The sequence below is a fragment of the Emydura macquarii genome, unplaced genomic scaffold, assembly GCF_026122565.2.
Source record: "Emydura macquarii macquarii isolate MOO-44397 ecotype Brisbane River unplaced genomic scaffold, CSIRO-AGI_Emac_v2 contig_1230, whole genome shotgun sequence".
In the NCBI taxonomy this organism is placed as follows: domain Eukaryota; kingdom Metazoa; phylum Chordata; order Testudines; family Chelidae; genus Emydura; species Emydura macquarii.
This window is the reverse complement of record NW_027131367.1, coordinates 15,491,197-15,497,511: the sequence shown is the minus strand read 5'-3', so window position 1 is coordinate 15,497,511 and position 6,315 is coordinate 15,491,197. Positions and strand designations below refer to the sequence as shown.

The 6,315-nt window shown below is 46.1% G+C and overlaps 1 pseudogene; it reads right to left on the bottom strand.

Moving 5' to 3' along the window:
• Window positions 1–245: 245 nt before the first annotated feature.
• On the bottom strand, window positions 246–1,744 carry LOC137152893 (GTP-binding protein Rhes pseudogene; annotated as a pseudogene).
• Window positions 1,745–6,315: the final 4,571 nt, after the last annotated feature.

Genomic DNA, 6,315 nt, shown 5'->3' with positions numbered 1-6,315 from the left:
TTCTTGTTATACTTTGATATGAGGAGTGCTGTTTTGTTTGTAGTTGCTCACTGCTTGGTAAAACTGTAGTGGCTAAATTACCAGGAAAAGGCATAAAAGGGGAGGGGAGTAAAGAGGGTGTCATAAGGTACTGGGATATGAAGGAGAAAATGCAAATACAGTGATAAGAGAGCCAGCTGGGGAAGGATCACACCTGATACCACTCCATTCAGAGAGCAGAATTAAAACACACCTTGAGTTTGCAATGTACTTTTTTTTATTAGATACAGCCTTAAAAAAAACAAAAACCAGAAGGTTCACAGACTGCTCTGCCATGTGCTCTATGCTCCTACCCAAAGTGCAAAATCAAAACTACCTTGGACACTGGTTATTTCATTGTAAACAAAGCTTGTACAGAAACATGTGTGCAAATGCATTCGGTTAGGGGCTCGAGGACACAGAACCCTACACGGGACTGGGACCGACGAGAAACAATACAGATGCATGAGTGTGCGTTCCACTGCATGAGACAGAAGAGCCTCCAAAGTTTGCTCCTCCTCATTGCACAGAGCTTCAAGGACATAAGGTATTTACTAACTCTCACAGTGCAAGCTCATAGGCTTCACAAACTCAACCTGCTTTCTAACTGAGTTTAAAACCCTCTCTCTAAATATACACACTGTCCTCTCTGGCTGTCCCTTGCTGCATCCGTGTAGCACCATGGAGACAGACTGCAGTGTCTCAGGCACACTTAGTTCGTGCCTTTGGGAGACTGCTGCTGAATGCTCTCTATGGGTCAGTCACTTGCCCCCTGGCCAGCTGTGTCAAAGTGACCAGGGCCCCTGCCTCATTTGATCTACAAGTTTAACAGTCTTAGCAGGCTGGGTGGGGAACAGGAGGGGGAGGGGTGCCCCTTTAGTGGATGCAACCTCATCTCTGTACCCAGCCCACCTGAGTTTCAAGACAGTCCTGCTGCTGCCGCCACTGCTCCTCCTCCTGGCCCGGCCCAGCTCAGCAGACAGTGCAGCTGTTGGTCTTGTTCATGGGTGGTCTCAATGCGTTCTCCTTTGGGAAGGTCTCCCTCCTCCTGCGCAGTGCCGGGCTGAGCCGACTGGGCAAATTGGCTTGCTGCAGCAGCTCCCTGAAGACTTCCACCACATTTTCGTTTTCCTTGGCTGATGCTTCCAGGAAGCGGTTGTTCCAGTCTAGCTCCACCAAGGACAGGGCATCCTCTGTCAGCACCCGCCTCTCTCTGTTGGCCTCCGCTTTGTTGGCCACCACCACGATGGGGGGGAACTTGTCTTCCTTCACCTCCAGGATCTCCTCCCGCAGGCTCTTGATGCTCTCAAAGGACTCTGTGTCATCCACCGCGTAGACCAGGGCAAAGGCATCACTGTTCTGGATGGACAGCTTGCGCATGGCTGGGAAGGAGTAGCTGCCACTGGTGTCCAGGATCTCTACCTTGATGGTGGCCCCGCTCACCTCATACTCCTTGCTGTGCAGCTCTTCCACCGTCCGCCGGTGCTTGGGCTCAAAAGTATCCAGCAGGAAGCGATGGATCAGGGCCGTCTTGCCCACGCCTGCCGCACCCAGGAAGACCAGACGCACATGAGTCTTTTCCTTCACTGCCAGGGACATGGCTACACGCTGGAGCTCTGGGGGTTTTGTGGGAGGAAAGTTACAAATCCCAACTTCTGCTGAAGCTTTGGGTGCTTCTGGTCTGTCTGCAGCCCAGGGTTGCAGGACTTCTTCCTCTGCAGCTCGATGTCTGGCGTTTCCCCCGCTTTTCATCGGTGAGCTCTGCACACTTCTCTTCAAGTTTGTTGCCACTCTTGAGTCGCCTGCAAACTTCTTCCGGCTAGATCTGGATCGCTGCTGTCTCCACGCTCCCTCAGCCCTACTCACCATTTATTCACACTCCCCTGCACCATGTGTCATAGGCTTGTCCAATCTCTGCAGTTTGGAGTATAATAGGGGAGGGGGAGAGAAGGATGCTCTGGGCCAATCCGCTGAGATCTGTCCTTGAAAGCCATCCCCAGCCCTGGAGAGGCTCAGCAGTGCTGTGCATCACACTCGGCTCACATTGCTGCTTATAGCTCTGGGGAGCTGGCTGCCTTTCAGCAGCTCTGCACAAGCAGCCCTGTCCTTGTGTCCTCCTTGGAGATGGAGACTCACTGAGAGCAACAAATTGGTGCCAATGAACATGAGTGAGAGTTCTGAGCCCTCAGTGCTCCTCTCTCCTGTTGGGGGATTGTGTGAGGGCAGACCTTTTGTAATTTGTATTTGTAATTGCAATTTGTAATTACCTGCTGAGTGTCTGTGACTTTTTGCTATGTGGCTTGTGTGGTTGGGAGCATCGGAAAAAGGTAAAAACAGGCTCTTCCTGCAACCCTGCCAATTTCTGTCCCAAAGCCCCCATCAAAATAGAGAAAACAAGACTAGCTGCTCGGCTCCTACTGCACCAAGCCCCACCCTCTCCAGCCTGCAGTGCATCCCAGAGCAGGGTTCTGCCAAGCCCTGCATTCAGCACCAGGATCCAGCCAAATTTTAGCCCATAGCCCCCAAATTCTGATGCCTGCCTAGAGAACAGGTATAGCCCATTCTGGGCTGAGGTGCATGAGTGTGGCAAAAACACAGACCTGGCACATGGATCCCACCTGATCCCTCTAATTTTTGATCCTCACCTACCAAAATATACATCATGAGCAGAGCACGAGTGTAGCTGTTTCTACTAATCAAAACATTCTGGACGCTGATCCATCCCAGTGCATGCGTGTTGCAAAAATCTGGATCCTGGCAATATTTGGCTCAAACCCCAAATTGTTTCACTCTAAATTAGAAAGGCTACGTAGCCACTCCACTCGAAAACTCTGTACCCTGCTACATCCCAGCCCAATTGTACTGGAAAAACACACATTTGGTATCTGGAGCCAATTTTTAACCTCCAAACTCTGTCTAAATAAACAATTGTAGCAGTTCCTAGTGCACCACGGAAGCAGCAGCACTGCAAGCCCATGTTTCTAACCCCTGAGTTATGCTGGATTCAGCTAGTTTTTTATTTTTTTTCCCACACTCTAAAATTCTACCAGTTAATTGAAGAAGTGCAGCTGTTCTCAATCTTCTGCAAAGATCCAGACCCTGGTGCATTCTTAGTAAATAGCACTACAACGATCCCATCCAGCATCTGAAGCTTGCTGGATCCTTCCATGTTTTGTCTCAAGGCCCCAAATTGTACCATCGAGACAGACATTTTAGCAGGGACTCAATGGGGTCTGGATTTTTGTAGTGAAACTGGAACAGCCACACTTCTCTATTTATCTGGTATAAAATTGGGGTTTGGGATTTAAAAAAAAATCTAGCTGGCTCCAGCAGGATTGAAATGAGGATACATGTATTTACAGTGGCGCTAATGGGCCAGCTTGCAACGGAGTCTGGATTTCTGGGTGCACTGGAAACCGCTATATTTTTCTTTGTTTCGACAGTAGAATTTGGGGGTGCAGAACCAAAATGTGGCTGGATCCAGATTTCAGCTCTCATGATCATGGCTTTGTCGAACTCCAAATTGTGTTGGTGCAGTAAAAGCACTTGTATTTTGATCATCTCTATTTTGATGGTATAATTTGGGCCCTTGGGCATAAAGATTGGTTGGATGCACATAGAAGCAGCTTTCACCTTTTTTGGCTAATATTCAGTGTTCCAAATGTCAGCTGTGGTTTGTTTTGATTGGGGATGTAGGTCACATGATGCTTCTCTTCCCTGATGGGATGAGTAAATTTTAGACTCAGGTTTCCATTTGTAAATTCAAAATGGCCTTCCCTGTGCATTCCCCCTTAATACTTGGCATTTCCTCCTTCCTGCTAGTAAAATCCTCCCCTGGCTATGCCCAGAAAGCCAACACACACAACATGCAAATGCAAAGGGAATTTGTTTAAAAGTTCAAACCAACATTTGTTCTAAAAATCTTTTTTCAGTACTTGCCTTGCTTTAATTTGGATGCAGACAGTTCTAGCAGAGAACTGATAGTATGGCTTTGTTATGACTGAACTTGTTCCATTGTGATTTTCCTGAATACCAAAACAGTTTTTTACTAGAGGTGTTTCTGCCATCCTAATTTTCCAATAATATTTAAATTTAAGTAGTATTAGGCACATGTTGTATGGAAAGCTCCTATTATGATGAGAATAAAGAGATTTTATCAAAGTGATCAGCTGGGCCTTTTTGTCCCCACCGGGTCTGGTCTGTGAGAGCAGGCACACGGGCTTCTCCCCATGCATGGGTGTAGCAGTGGAATTATCTTCCAAAATCATCAGATTACCTAAGATCCAAAGAAGTCCTAGTGCTTCATAGCAAAGCTGGTCAAAATTTTTTCCTCAAAAACACTTTTCCCTAGAGAACGAACAGCCTCTTGTTCGAAACACAAATGTTCAATTTGTTCACAACATTTTAATGAAAACCAATAAGATCCTGAACACCAAATTTTTTTTTAGTTCTCATTTTACATGTTATTTCCCCTTTCTCCCTCCGTAACCCTTTCTCATTTTCTATTTTGCAACTGGAAAAATGCAGGGGGAAGGACAGAGGGAGGAACAAAATTTGAAAATCTGCAAATTTTTTACAGGGAACATAGAAAAAAAATCTTTTCCTCAAAAGTTCTCATGAAGAATTACCAGCATTCTTCATCCAGCTCTACTCTTCACAGAGTCTCCATTCCCCTGCCACTGTTCTCTGATGTCACCAGAACTCATGCTCCTTGTTGTGGAATCCTTGCATTGCACAAGTCCATGATGACAGGCCAGCAATAATGCACAAACCTTCCCCATGGCTAATGGTGTAGAGATGCTGATTTTGTGAGTTCTGAGGTTCTCATGGATGTGTAGTAGCTATTTAGACACCAAAGACCAGCGCATAGTACAATGCTTACACCATATTTAAGCATTTGAGGGTACGTCTACACTGCAGCTGGGATTAGGATGATCAGATGTCCCAATTTTCTAGGGACAGTCCCAATATTTGGGGCTTTTTCTTATATAGGTGCCCATTACCCACCACCCCTGTCCCGATTTTTCTCACTTGCTATTTAGTCATCCTAGCTGGGATTGTGCTTCCCAGCATGAATAGGCAGGCATGCACTAGCTCTGCTCAATCTAGCATGCTAAAAATAACAGTGGAGCCAGGAGTACCACGGGCTGTGGCTTAGGATAGGTGCCCGAGTACAAACTCTGGCTGTGTACTTTGGTGATTAGCCCAAGCCACTACCCTAGTAGCTGGACCCTCTTGGCAGAGAGCCTCAGGGAATTAATGATAACTTTAGTGCATCTCCTACCAAGCTCAGGGCTAAACACACAGGCAGATAGGGCTAGGTACTCTGTGTGAGTGGGGTGTGAGCACCAAAGGTGGGGCTTTGTTGATGGGGTGGGTCAAGGGCAGGAAGCCAGTATGTGAGAGACACGCTGGGCTAGAGGCACACTACCTTTCTTACGCACACTCGCATACATGCAAATAGTCTCTCTCTCCTTTTCAGTCTGTCTTTATACATTTCCATACTGTACCCATCACCATAGCATCTAAGTGCCTTTCCTTCTGTGAATCAGAGTGTTATCTTACCAGCTCTGGACCTGGCAAGGACCTGCCCCACCCAGCTCACGCAGAAGAGAACAGCCACAAAATACTTGTTGTTAAAACTACATACGCTCAGTACTCTTGCTCAGGCTTTGGAAAATGAGGCTATTTAAAGTCTGGAATGTTTTAGAAAAATTTGGGGTAATGCACCTTCCTATTTATTGCAGTTTTTAAAAAAAAATATAGAGGGGGGGAGGGGAGATTAAATATATTCCTTTATCATTTCTCCTGGCTGGATGTAGAACATAATGCTGTGTCACTCAGTCACAAGAAGATCACAGTAAGAATCTGGTGAGGATATAGAGTAATTGCAATCACTTCACAGTTTTGAATTCACAACCTTTTATTGAAAAGATGTGGTTTTATAAAGGTAGTGTGCACTTGCATATTGCCTTCCATCTAAGGAGCTCCATGTTTTACATTTGTTCAGCCTCACAATACCCAATGAAGTAGGTAAGTATTGTTATCCCTCTTTTATAGGTGAAAAAACAGAGGCATAGAAAAGTTAAATGATTTGCCAAAGGTCAAACAAGGCATCTCTGGCAGAGAGGGGAATAGAACCCAGGTTTTATGACTTTGTCATGTTGATAAACCACAAACTCATCTGACCTCTCTAAGTAGCCTGAGCACGGAGGAAGTGTGAGCTTGTAGGAAGTGTGAGGAGACATCTTGGGGAATTATACATGATTCATCTGTTCCAAGAGGACTCATCTGAAT